We start from the raw sequence: 13,902 nt of genomic DNA on the forward strand, positions 1-13,902 counted from the left end.
AGGACCCTCCTGAATAATGGGACGTAGTATAGCAAGGACCCTCCTGAATAATGGGACGTAGTATAGCAAGGACCCTCTTGAATAATGGGACGTAGTATAGCAAAGACCCTCCTGAATAATGGGACGTAGCATAGCAAGGACCCTCCTGAATAATGGGGCGTAGTATATCAAGGACCCTCTTGAACAATGGGACATAGTATAGCAAGGACCCTCCTGAATAATGGGACGTAGTGTAGCAAGGACCCTCCTGAATAATAAGACGTAGTATAGCGAGGACCCTCCTGAATAATGGGACGTAGTGTAGCAAGGACCCTCCTGAATAATGGGACGTAGTATAGCAAGGACCCTCCTGAATAATGGGACGTAGTATAGCAAAGACCCTCCTGGATAATAGGACTAGACTAACATAATTTTATCTAACCGGTTCATCATGAAGAATGGAGTTGGTGTAAACACGCATAAGCCCTCTAAAGAGTACATCGCGACAAAGCTCGAATTGTTCAAAATCTCTATTCAAAGCTAAGTACCATCTTTTATTTCTCTCACAGAATTTTCTTATATTAAACTGGGGCAAAATTTTGTGTTATTATTTTTGTTTGTTTTTCAGGAATCTAGTGATAGAATGGGGTCAATCCATATTTCAAGTTCAGGATCTTATCTAGGAGGGAGTCAACTCTCAAGCTCATGTTCAATTGAAGTGGCTAGAGCTCATCTTAAGAACGAGGTCGATATCCAAGTCCAAGTAGAAGGAGCCTACCTGGAGAGAGGCATTTACCTTCGAACTCACTTAAAAGGAAAATCAGTATCTCACAACTTGAGAAACATGAAGACCTAAGTCAAGATTCAAGAGAAGCTGCAGAGCTAGAATCTAATACTTGCATTTTCTTTTAATTCTTTGTTTCTAATATTGGTGTAATAATAGGAGCCGCGAACTGGAGCCTCAAGGGAACCTCACTTGACTTCCAACTCATCATTTTATCTCCTTGAACTACACGTGACCTGATTCTCTTATAACACGGGATATGTAGGATGTCCAAAACTAGGACTCGGTCGCATATTTTTCTTTTCGAATAAGAGTCCGATCAAAACTTGTCACGTTGTCTACTTCTTTGTCTGAAAACTGTTTGTGTTTCCAGTCAAAGAGGGGCAAACTGTAGACACGTATTTTTGACCGAGCTTAAAATTTTATACCATTTTTAGAGCTGAAATATTTTTATAAATATAAATTAAATATTTTGACTTTTATCTTATTTTATTAAGCTTATTTTTAAAAGATTTGAAAACAACAGAAATATAATCACTTTTTTTAAGGTAAGTTTCATTTTCAATTGTTTAAAAAAGAATGAAAGATTACAAAAAAAAAAATCTATATTTAAAATTAAGTTTTTATAAATAAGCTAGTATTTATTTAATTGGTTTTTACTAGCTATTCGACTTTTCTAATTAGTTTTTATTAACTTAAAATAATTAGTTGATATTTTTATTATAGTTAATTATTATTCTTTTAAAAGTAAAAATAAAACTAAAAGTAAAATAAAAAATAACCTACCCCACTTTATCTGCCAACACCCCAACCCCACGTTGCTTTCAAATAACCCCACTTTCCTCTCCAACAACCCCACTTTTCTCTCTCCAAGACCCCACTTGCCCACTTGCCCCTCAACTACACGCCACTTTAAAACCTATATATAATATACCAACATACACACGACAGCAGGGAGGACTCCTATACATATCACAATACATCACCATCATAAAGCATTATCAGTTATACGGAATAACAGTACACAAAAAAAAAAGAAGCAATACACTTTAAGTCAGAAAGATTTTTCTTGTGGATTCAAGTTCGTGTCTCCTTAAAGTTAATTATAATTAACTTTGGAAATCAGTAGATTATAGCGGTTTCTTTTATTGGAATTAAGTTTTACGAAAAGGTAATTCTAAGTCCTTATATAGTTCAATGAAATAATTGTTCTGAATTCGATTATGATGTTATGTAGTCCTTAAAATTACATGTATTGTTATATGCCACTATTTTATGACGCATATCATATTGTTGATTGCATGAATTGCTACTGTTTAAATTTGCTCATCGAATCATTTTTACACCTGATGTTAATTTAATCAACTAATTTGATCTAAAGATGGTTGTTGTTTATTTCTAGTTTTATTTCAACATGTTTATGTACATTTATTTGATGGTACAAATTGACAACTTCGTTTATGACTTTAATTTAATTACATGTAAATTGGTTGGAGATTCTGTATTAGTTATCATTTAGAGTTTCTGGAGTTTAATAAATAAATAATATTGCCATACTTATGGAGACAATTAATTATTAGAATAATTTTTATCGTATCCGAAATATTAAAAATGGAGGAGATGAACATTAGTTCATTTGAGTGAGTCATTAATTCATCAACGTGAGATAGTTCTTTTATTAGTAATTTCACACTATCATCATTTGGTGAAGAAAAATTATTATGTCACTACGTATATTATTTTCTCTCAATTAGTTTAAAGGAAAAAAAATTAATTAAAAATAATATATAGAATTAAAAAAATAAAACATGAGCAGAAAAAAAAATATAATAATAAAAGAAAAATAGTGTAGAATAGAGAAACATTTTGTTAGACAAAATAAAAATAAAAATAAAATAAAAGTAAGAAGAAGAAGAAACAGAATGTTAAAAAAAAATAAAAAAAATAAAAAATGAAAGTAAAAACAACAAAAAATAACGTGCAAAAAAAATATAGAAGAAAATTAGAAAAAGAAACATTTTGTTAGACAAAATAAAATAAAAATAAAATAAAGGTAAGGAGAAGAAGAAACAGAATGTTAAAAAAAAAATGAAAGTAAAAAAATACAAAAAATAACGTGCAAAAAAAAAATAGAAGGAAAATAAGAAAAAGAAAAATTCCAAGAAATTGGTCTTAACCTCTTTAACATTTTCTTTTTCTAAAATTAATCCTAAATCCCGTAGAAGTTTACCTCCTATTATAATTCAAATATCGACTCACACTAAAACGACAATACTAAAATTCTCCGGACTCTAAAAAATGTAAACAAGACAGTTACAATAAATCAAAGAAGGTGGGACATAAGTAAATATATAGCTAAAAGTATACTATATCCAAAAACTAAGTCAAGCCAAGATATAAGTCAATGAAGCAACTGTGCTAGAAACACGGGACTCGAGGGGTGCCTTACACCTTCCCCTTGGTCAATAGAATTTCTTATCCAGATTTCTAGTTCGCAGACCATTAAAAATTAGAGTCAACTTCCTTTTGATTAGGGGTAAAAATTAGGTGACTTGGAACACCAAAACTCAATTCCAAGTGGCGACTCTGAAATAAAATAATCCCTTTTCAAAAATGTCACTTTAATTGGAGAAACTCTATTTTTCAAACACTTCGTTTGGGGAAAATAGGGGTGTGACAGTGGTTGGACCTACTGGGCGTGGTCCCCCCTCCGTAGGTCACCACATTTTTGGCAACATTCAAGTTTCCTTGGGGTCTTGGAGGTTATTCTAATGGTCCTCCTCAAGGACCATTAGGGTGGTCCTTGGGGAGTCGTACCTTGGCGTTTGACCCATCAACCTAGCTCAGGACAACACTTTACAACTCATAACCCAAAACTAAACTCAAAACGAAACTCGTTAAGCTCTAGTTTCACCTACTAGATTTTAGGGTCGTTACACTATCCCCCACTTGGGAACATTCGTCCTCGAATGACACTTTAAACACATTAAGGGGTTAACGACTCAAGACTAGCATCCCATCATGCATGCAACATTATAAACAATGCACAAAACTAGGAGGAAACATCAACTCCACATCAATAAGCTCAATGCAACATAAGAAAGTAGGAACTACATCTACAAATTCATTATGCATCATAACTTCAACATTTCTCATTTTATTGGAGGAGTTACCTTCTCCAACTCACATCATGCTCATCATAACATCATTAGGCACATTATGCAATTTCTCTTAAAAGCACATTTAGGCATGTTCAACAATTCACCTCATGAACTATATAGACAACTCATACTAAATGCATATCAACATGAGGAACATAATTCATGAAAACTCAATTTCTCATTTAAACATAAATTCATCAAGAACATGCATAACATAAGGAGACCATGGAAACACATATCCACACATGACTCAAAAACATGAAATAAGCTACAAGGAACTTCTTGGAAGCTTGAATATGAATAGAAGGAAAGAGGTAAGGATATCAAAACTCTCAACAACCTTACTATTCAACATACTATCCCCCACTTGGGAGTAAACTCAACCAAGGCTAACATGAAAATAACATAGGAACCTCACTACAACCTTCACAATCTATAAGGAACTATCACATACTGGTGTTTTTAAACTAGGGAGGTCCTCTTTAAGCAACTCTTTGCTCACAAACAACCTTACCAACACCACTCAAGGTGAAAATTCAAGTCAACCTAAGTCATGAACACCAAGGATACCTAATGACCTTGCTATCTAAGCACATTATCTCCCTCTTGGGAACAAGCCTATACTAACACTTTTAAGCATCATTTCTTTCAATTCTAAGGTCGGAGCAAAACATCACTAAACTTTAACACTCAACATCCAAGGTGATTCTAAACAAAGGTGAATTACACTTCTACTCTTTTTAGAGGAGTCTACTCACTTCACACACCTAGGCATTTCTAAAACACCATATTTCATCAACTCTTTCAATCATACCTCAAAAATCATCATGCCTAAGTCGGATTTTACCAACAACACACATAACCATAAAGAACTCATTCATACCAAAGACAACATCACAATCTATCACCTCAAATCTAACAAGTCACATAGTCATAATTGGCATCACAACCAACCTTTCTCCCTCACCCCTTCTAGCATAAGTCTTTCAAGTGGTCATATCCTAAAGACCATCGGATAAGGAATAGGAGAGAGACATTATAGAGTTAAACTCTATGGCATGACTTGAAGAATGAAGAAGTGAGACTTTCCTAACATCCAATAGTCTCCTATTCATAAATGTGGCGTGCTTCACACTATGAACAAGACTCTACTAGATGTGGTTTGATACATCCTAAAACCATTCTAAAATCTTGTGCTCTGATACCATGTTTGTCACGACCCAAGGCTACCCCCTAGACATGACACAGCTTACTCGACCCCGAAGGGGTCTCATACAAGCCTCATAACATTCTTGAACATAAGGAAATAGGAAACTAAGTCAGAATTAAAACTTTTCTTTACAATTGAAATCTTTTTTCATAAAAACAAGTGAAAGACTTTCTATACTACGTCTCAAACCATCCAATACTTTGAATACAACTTTGGGACATTGACCAGACAAAGACTCTAAACATACAATGAAAGACATAAAGGAAACATAGTGGGTTTTGTCCTTGAAACTATGAGGACTCACCAAGTCTTCATCTCCAAGATCCTCAGAAACCTATTCTTCAAGTATAGAACATCAAATCTCCAAACCCTATACTTTGGTAGAAAATGAAGAAATATGGGTTAGCACATAAAGTACTAAGTATGATAGCCATGCAAAAATCATGCTTAAAACATACATTTTCTTTGGAAATCATGCTTTATGCCAATTTGAGAAAACCTTCATGAGCATGAGTATAAGACATAATCAACATACAAGTCATTTCTTCACATTTTGGCATAATCAACATATAAACCATTACCTTCACATTAATCCTTCACCTCAAGTAACCTTCAAGCTATACTTTGTGCAATCTATGGATAGCGTCCCATACCACTATCCACACTAAAGTACCACATTAAGGTCACCAAAAGTGAACTTACCATTCAACCTTTCCATCTTCACACAATACTCAAACATAAGAGACATAAACATTTCATAAGTCATATCAACACATTAGGACCAACATCTAGGACAACCCTAAGTCATACTTATGCAATGTATGAGTAGCATCTCATACTACTACTCACACTAAGTATTCCTTTGGAGCCACCATAGACAAGGCACATTCATATTCAATAAGTCATGACAAGGAAGTAACTCAATCCAAGTATAGCATGCATCATTACATTAGACATTTAAGTCAAGATTCTCCATTAGCTTCATTAAGAGCACATTCATACATTAGTCATTAAGACATTAGAGAATTCACTATAGCCCTCTCAAAGCCTACTAGTGCAATGCATGGATAACATCTCATACTACCACCCACACTCCATAGAACTTCTCAAGAAACCATAATGCATATCTCACAGGATGGGAATAGGCATTAACCGACCTAGACCATGAGAGCTAAATCATGGAATCCGATGTCGTATGACCCCACACCGAAGGAGGGTGTTCTACTCTCTTAAGGTAGAACTAAATGTATTTAGCTTAAGTGGATCCACTAACTATCCTATATGGGCACATAGTTATGGGATAAGAAAGATGTTCATTGAAATTCGGCCTAACGTAGGGAGAACTTCCATCTTACCATATCCACTCGGTACTTAGCCTCTATTCCGATAAAGTAGTTCATTTTCATTAACATTATTGCACTTGAGAGGCCCACCAACATTAGGCCTACCGACCCAAGGTACATTACACAATAAAGGGCCACCACCATTAGGTCTACCGATTCAAGGTACATTAAGGATAGCTCATTGACTTTCGAAGAAAGGGCCACCAACATTAGGTCTACCGCTTCAAGGTTCATCATTTCACACTAGAAAGGGCCACCAACATTAGATCTACCGGTTCATGTCATAGCCTAGAATGCTTCATCGTTCATTTAGGAAAGGGCTACCAACATTAGGTCTACCGATTCAAGGTCCATCATTACATTCATTCATAGACTCCTCATAAAAGGGCTACCACAATTAGGTCTACCGATTCATGTTTATTAAGTCAAGATACATTCATTACACAAGAAGAGGATGCCTAAGCCTACGAATTAAAGATACAACATTCAAGGTCACATTCACTAATACAAGAAAAGGATGCCTTAAGCCTACCAATTCAAGATACATCAATCCACATTACTTTCATTTATACAAGTATAGGATGCATAAGCCTACCAATTCAAGATATAACATTACATTATAGAAACCCTTCACATTCTATTATCATCATTCATGAGTGTTAATTGAGTATATGCTTTCAATCACAACACAATTACATTCTAAACATGATCATAGTTCTTTCATTGAGATCACACACATATACTTCACATCAAAATCATACATAAATTCTTCATGAAATTGCCTTCCAAGGCTATACATCAATGACAACCCAAACATCTAAGATAATACAATAGATAAGGGAATTAACATGATTCAATAACTATTTCAATATAAACATAACAAATTTAACATACTTTTATGGTTCAATCAATTTCCAATCACAAATCACAACTTAGGATTTTGGGGGAAAACATGGGTTCAAGGGAGAAATCATTTTAATTCATCTTTAAAGCCACAATTCATTCATAATTCAATGCAATGAAGCCTTTGGAAAACGTTTAGCATAGAACCCATGCTAAGATTGAAAACTAGGGTTTTTGGGGAAACATTGGAGATTTGAAATCACTTTTGAAATTGGCTCCTTGAAAGAAACTACGTCAAAGATAAAGACTACCATACCTTTTAGAGAAAAAATCCACAAAACTTGAGTGAAAATGGTGAGGTCTTGACCTTGAGAGCTTGAATCCTACACCTCTAATGGAGGTTTCTAGAGAGAAAACTTTTGAGAAGAGATGTGGGTTCTAATTTGGGTTGGAAAATAGAATTTAATACTTTTAATACTCTTAAAATACCATAATTAACCCAAAATAACCTTCCCTCAACTTAAATAATTATAAAAACAATTTACCAAACCACCATCCCCTTAGCCGAACCAAAACCAGCTTTTACAGGTGTGATCCACAGACCCCATCCACAGACCATGGATGGGTCCACAGACCGTTCTGCATGGGCGTGGTTCGTGGCTGGAGGTTGAATTTGAGGGACTTGACCCACGGAACAGGTCTACGAGTCGTGGTTGGACCTACGGGGCGTGGTTACCCCTCCGTAGGTCACCACATTTTTGGCAACATTCAAGTTTCCTTGGGGTCTTGGGGGTTATGCTAGGGTCCTCCTCAAGGACCCTTAGGGTGGTCCTTAGGGAGTCGTACCTTGACGTTTAACCCATCAACCTAGCTCGGGACAATACTTTACAACTCATAACCCAAAACTAAACTCAAAACGAATTTCGTTAAGCTCTAGTTTCACTTACTAGATTTTAGGGTCGCTACATATCCCCATGGGTCCGGACTGTGAGACATCGGGTGTGTATCATTAGGTCAGACATGCATCACTATACTTGACATTACATTTCATTGCCTTGCACATCTTTATCATTGGTGAATTTGATATTGTGAGTGCCTTTCTATGGAACTTGTGACTGATGCATATTGAGTTTGTTGTTAATGATATGTAGTTGTTAGAGTGTTGTTGTTGAGTTGTCTTCTATGTAAATTGTGAACTATTAGGTTGGGTTGGTTTGGATACTGGTTGTAGTTGTGGAGTTTCAATTGGGGTGTAAGGAGTACCCATATTCTATTCCCTTAGCTTGTGTTTAAAAGTTTACTTGTTGAGAACCATGTTGTTTAGTACTCACCCCTTGCTTCTACAATTTTTTGTAGCTTATGAGCTCGGATCTTCGTGATATTTTCTATTTTCTTCTTCCGAGACTTCCTATGGAGATTTGTGAGGTAGTTGTTTGCCATCTCAGCGGACCTTCTTACTCCTATTTGTGATTTTTTTTCTACTTGAGAGACAACGTCATTTGAGACTTTCGTATTTTATTTCAATTTTATTATTTACATTAGAGGCTTGTGCACATGACAACCAGGTTTTGGGGATTTAATTTAGTTGACTTATTATCCATATTAGTAGTTGTCATTAAACTTCTATTTTTATTTTATTTCCGCACTTTATCAAAATGGTTGGGTTGTAGGCTGACTTGACTTGTCTTGGTGGGATAAAACGAGTGCCATTACATCCATTTTTGGGTTGTGACACCTACATTGTTTCACTAATGTAGGGTCCGACGCTTCTATTCCGCACACTCGTGACTAGGCATCCCATGGATGCTTTGGTTGAAGATTTTTGGGTCCTCATGTTCCGAGGCCCGAGACTCCTTTATTGCTTTATGTCATTTTCGTTTCAGACTTGAATGTGATGTATGTGTTACGTCCCCATCACTTTCATTATGATGTACTAGATGGATTTGAGACTTATGTTAGTTTTTCGCTTTTGTCAAACTCTTTATGATATAAAACTGTCTTGTTGAATTCTTTAAAATTCTATTATCTTGCATGATGTATGCTAACTGACTTGTGTAGGACCTCTCGTGATTCTATACGCCATGTTACCCCTAGGGTATACTTTGGGTCGTGACACGGTGCCACATGAATTGGGTCAGAGGGAGTATTGTTTTAGAGATAATATTGACTTACCAAAATAATATAAGAACACAACTCTGGCAGAACAAAATATTTTGTGAAAGATATTAAAGGCTTAATATATATATAAGTATGAAAGTATTTTTTTATCTAAATATACACGGTATAATTTTCTGATAAGTTATTCAATTAACTACGTTTTGTTCTACATGGCTATACCATTGGCCCTATTAAGTGTTAAGCACCTACTTTGGCATGTGGATGTCTAAAAATAGACCTTGGAAGTGGATATTGTGCATAGTTTAAGAAACTACTAACATTCCATTTGACAATAGTGGCTAAAGGATGGAACTCTAGCTAGATCATGATTCAAATTCAATCATTTACATGTAACTAATAGATGTATTATCTCTTTTAAAATGGAATAACATAACAATGTTATTAAACAAAAAATTTAATGAAAATTAGACTCTTGGCTGCTATTAAATAGAACTAGTATACCTGTCCGTGCGATGCGCTGTTATTTTACTTAAAAATTAAATTATTAAAAGAATTACATATTTAAAGAAGATAACGACAAAAAAATAATATAATTTATGTGAAGTGCTCTTAGTACAAATAATATTATATGTTCTACAATCTTTATTGTAAAAATTATTAATAACAAATTTTTGTATTAAATCTGTCACGCCCCAAACTCGAGGGGCGCAATTGGCTCCTAATGCCAAAACTCAGGCCCAAGCTGACCCTGCTGAACCATTTGCTACTAGCGCATGGCAGCCACAGGCAATCAAGAAAACAAACAAGTATATCTCGGCTTAAAACTAAGCCCTTGGCCGGCAAGGCCCCTGTCAACTGATCTATAAAAGAAACAGCTACTCCCAGGAGATCATATAGATAAATAGTCAACTAGTATAAAAGTCCTGATTGGGCCGTCGAGGCCACTATGATATCTATACCAAAACTAAAAGCAGGTATATATCAATACAATACATCAAATAGCTCACAAGCTTCAGCAAACCAACAACATAGGCCAGTATGGCCATAACGTAGCTATACACCCCACACACTAGTCTGCAAGCCTCTAAGAGTAGTATAGATTAGCGGGACAGGCCCCAGCCTACCCATAAAGATATATACAACAAAAGGTAACAAACCTCCCAACTCTGGCAGCTCCGGAGGAAAGGGGCTAGTCAATCGGATAAAAGTCAATCCTGTTGCTGAGGAGTTCTACTCGGTCGTCTGTCTGGACCTGCATGCATGAATGCAGCGCCCCCAAGGCAATGGGGCGTCAGTAATTTACAGAGTATGAAAGGCAATAAACTATGATAAGGTATCCTGATATACTGAAATAATCTGATAAATAAATCAAGGATAAGATAAGTGTAATGACCTGCTCCTAAATCTAAACTTATCAAAAATAATAAAACAACAACCTAACCAATCCCCCATAAGCTCAATAGGTACAGACAGCACACAAGACCACCTATTCAGGGCCCTATAAGCCCGGAAGGTGCCAATCAGTCTATATACCCCTATCGGTAGTCTCTTATCCCAGTAGGAAGTCACATAGCCCTCTTAGGCATTAATATAGCCCCGTAGGCAGCACATAGCTCTCTTAGGCATCAACATAGCTTATAGACAACTCATAGCCCTCTTAGGCAACAACATGGCCCTGTAGGAAGCACATAGCCTTCTTAGGCGTCAATATAGCCCTGTAGACAACTCATAGCCCTTCTAGGCATCAATATAGCCTCGTAGGCAACTCATAGCCCTTTTAGGCATCCACATAGCCCTATAGGCAGAACATAACCCTTCTAGGCATAGATCACATTCCTGCAGCTAACCACAATAGCACCAAGGACAACAATAACAATCCAATCGGTAAAAGCGAGCAATTTAGTTATAAGTAACCTATACAAATAGCCTCTGAGCCGTGTCCAACATAGGGACACTACTAACTGAATAAGAATCCCGACAAGGGAGGATTATATCAACTCGAGCAGCCAACAATCAACAATCACGGCTACAAGTATATCAAGGATAACAACTCAAATACATTGCTTCTAAGCTTTAAGGAAACATGCCGTAAGTAATGAATAGTCTTAATATACCTTTTTTGCTGAATTCACGTGTCCTAATAACTTTAATCACAACCCCCCTTGATACTACAACAAGGCAGGATCATAATCAACACAAAAGAATAGAAGATACAACGAAAGTCCGATAAAAGATATGTATTTCCGTCGCAAATTGCTAGTTGTGACTTATCAAAGCTAGAGTCGATGAAAGAAGGGTCTTACCTTGATTATAAGTTTGTAATACACCTCAAAACTTGAAAATATGCCCAAACCCCTACTGTCCACACACCAAAGTACGATATGCTAAGGAAATCGATAAAACAAATTATACCATGTTGACGAGCTCAACGCGTAGAACAACTTTTGTCAAGGACTTAAGTCATGAAAATCAGTAACTTGGCTTGTCCTAGAAGTTGGTTTTGTAGGGTTTGTGAGTTCTGGTTCTTCGCTAAGGAAAATGAAGGAAAAATGAAGAAAAGTCGAAGAAGATGATATATATAAAGTTCCACCGACCTAGGGAACCCACCTCACCTGCCTGCTTGCGCAGTCTTGCGAAAATGCGAATATCTCTCCTTTCTGAAGTCGTATGAATGAACGGGTGGATGCGTTGGAAACTAGACTCGTAGACCTTCGATTTCATAGGTCGCGGGGATCATAACTCTTAAAAGATTGGGAGAAAACGTCCGAGACATTTGACCCAAATTTCAGACAAATCTTTAAAAAGGAATTTACGGTAACTTTCGCCAACTTTTATTTTTCCACTTACCTAACTTCAAAACTTGAGATACAACACTTAAACACTTAAAATATCACATAACACATCATTATTAATTTATTACCCACTCTTCTGGTCTTTCCACGAAGATACGAGTCAATTTATACGTTTTGAAAAGTCGGGATGTTCCAAAATCATTATGTTACTTTAGTTTTAAGCGAATTCATTGTACAATTTTCATATTATTCATAATACTCTTTTTGTAAATATTGTTTGTTCTATGGTTTAATTAGTTTTCCTCGTATAGAATTTTACATGTAATAAAAATAAGGTTATTTTAATTTCTATCCAAAATATAAAAAGAGATATTCTTTTTTTCAATAGTTTTGCGTATTAAAATCTACCAAAGTGTTTTTTTATATAATATGTGATAAGATGCTAAAATTTCACTCCACTTTATTTTCAATATAGAATTTGAGATTATATTCAAATAATTTTATTTCCTATAGAAATTTTTATTTTTTATTTTTATTTTTCATTGTGTTGCTAGAAATTCTTTCTTATATAATTTTATTTATCCCTGACTTTATCTATTAAGAATTAAGTTACATGATATTATATATTGCATGATTTATTTATACATTATAATTCTTTTTTTTATTCTTTTTCTTCAGTGATATTTTTACGAACTTTTTTTCAATTTTTATTTCATTTATAGTTCAAATAATGTCATTACTAAACTGTGATTATGAAATAATTCTCGTACATATAAAAATACTTTCTCATAACCATTTGTCATGTGTTCTTTTTTTAAAAAAAAAATCATTGTCCTTCTCTATTACTCACCTTCTAATATTATGTAGATAAATATATAACTTCTTACTTTCAAACTTATACGAAATTCTTATTATACTTTTATTTCATTAATCAAAATTCTTTCATTATTTAAATTCAACAAATGTAATGTTAATTACTATATGAAATATAATCTCATCCAAATTAGAGAGTGAATGTAGCATATTAACTTTTATGATTAAAATTTAATAACTTTTTAGCATAACTTTTATTACCATCGAAGGATGGAGAATGAGGAAAGTACAATTTTTTAAAAAAATAAAAAATAAAAAATAAAAATAAAAATAAGTCAAAATTTATATCATTAATTACCTAAGGTATGACGACATTTTCATTTTCGAATCATCTCAAGTCTTTCATCTTCCCCGTCAATATTCATATTTATTTTATTTTTCTTCATCATCATCATTATTTATATTAATTTTATTCTTTCAAAATGAAACACTTATTGAATCATTACAAGAATATGAAAATAACATAAATAAGGAACACCAACCAAATTTAAATGGTAATTGAGTTTAGTAGGTATATTCATCTAATAATCTAACAAATCACTTAAAAAGAGACCATTTTAATTTAGCAGAAAAAGGCAAAATTATGAAAAAAAATATATATATTAGATGTCATGCAAAGTATTAAATCGACGAAATAATTATCATAGCAATAATTATGTACTAAAAATATTAAAAGATGGCGTACATGGTCCACTATCATAAAATTCTTCCATTTCTTTATCATTAGTTTCTTCTTCTTCCTCGTTGCACTGGAGAGGATGATGGTCCTTCCCTTCAATCATAATCAAATAATTTCACA

This window comes from Solanum stenotomum, chromosome 4 (assembly GCF_019186545.1).
Source record: "Solanum stenotomum isolate F172 chromosome 4, ASM1918654v1, whole genome shotgun sequence".
NCBI classification, from domain to species: domain Eukaryota; kingdom Viridiplantae; phylum Streptophyta; class Magnoliopsida; order Solanales; family Solanaceae; genus Solanum; species Solanum stenotomum.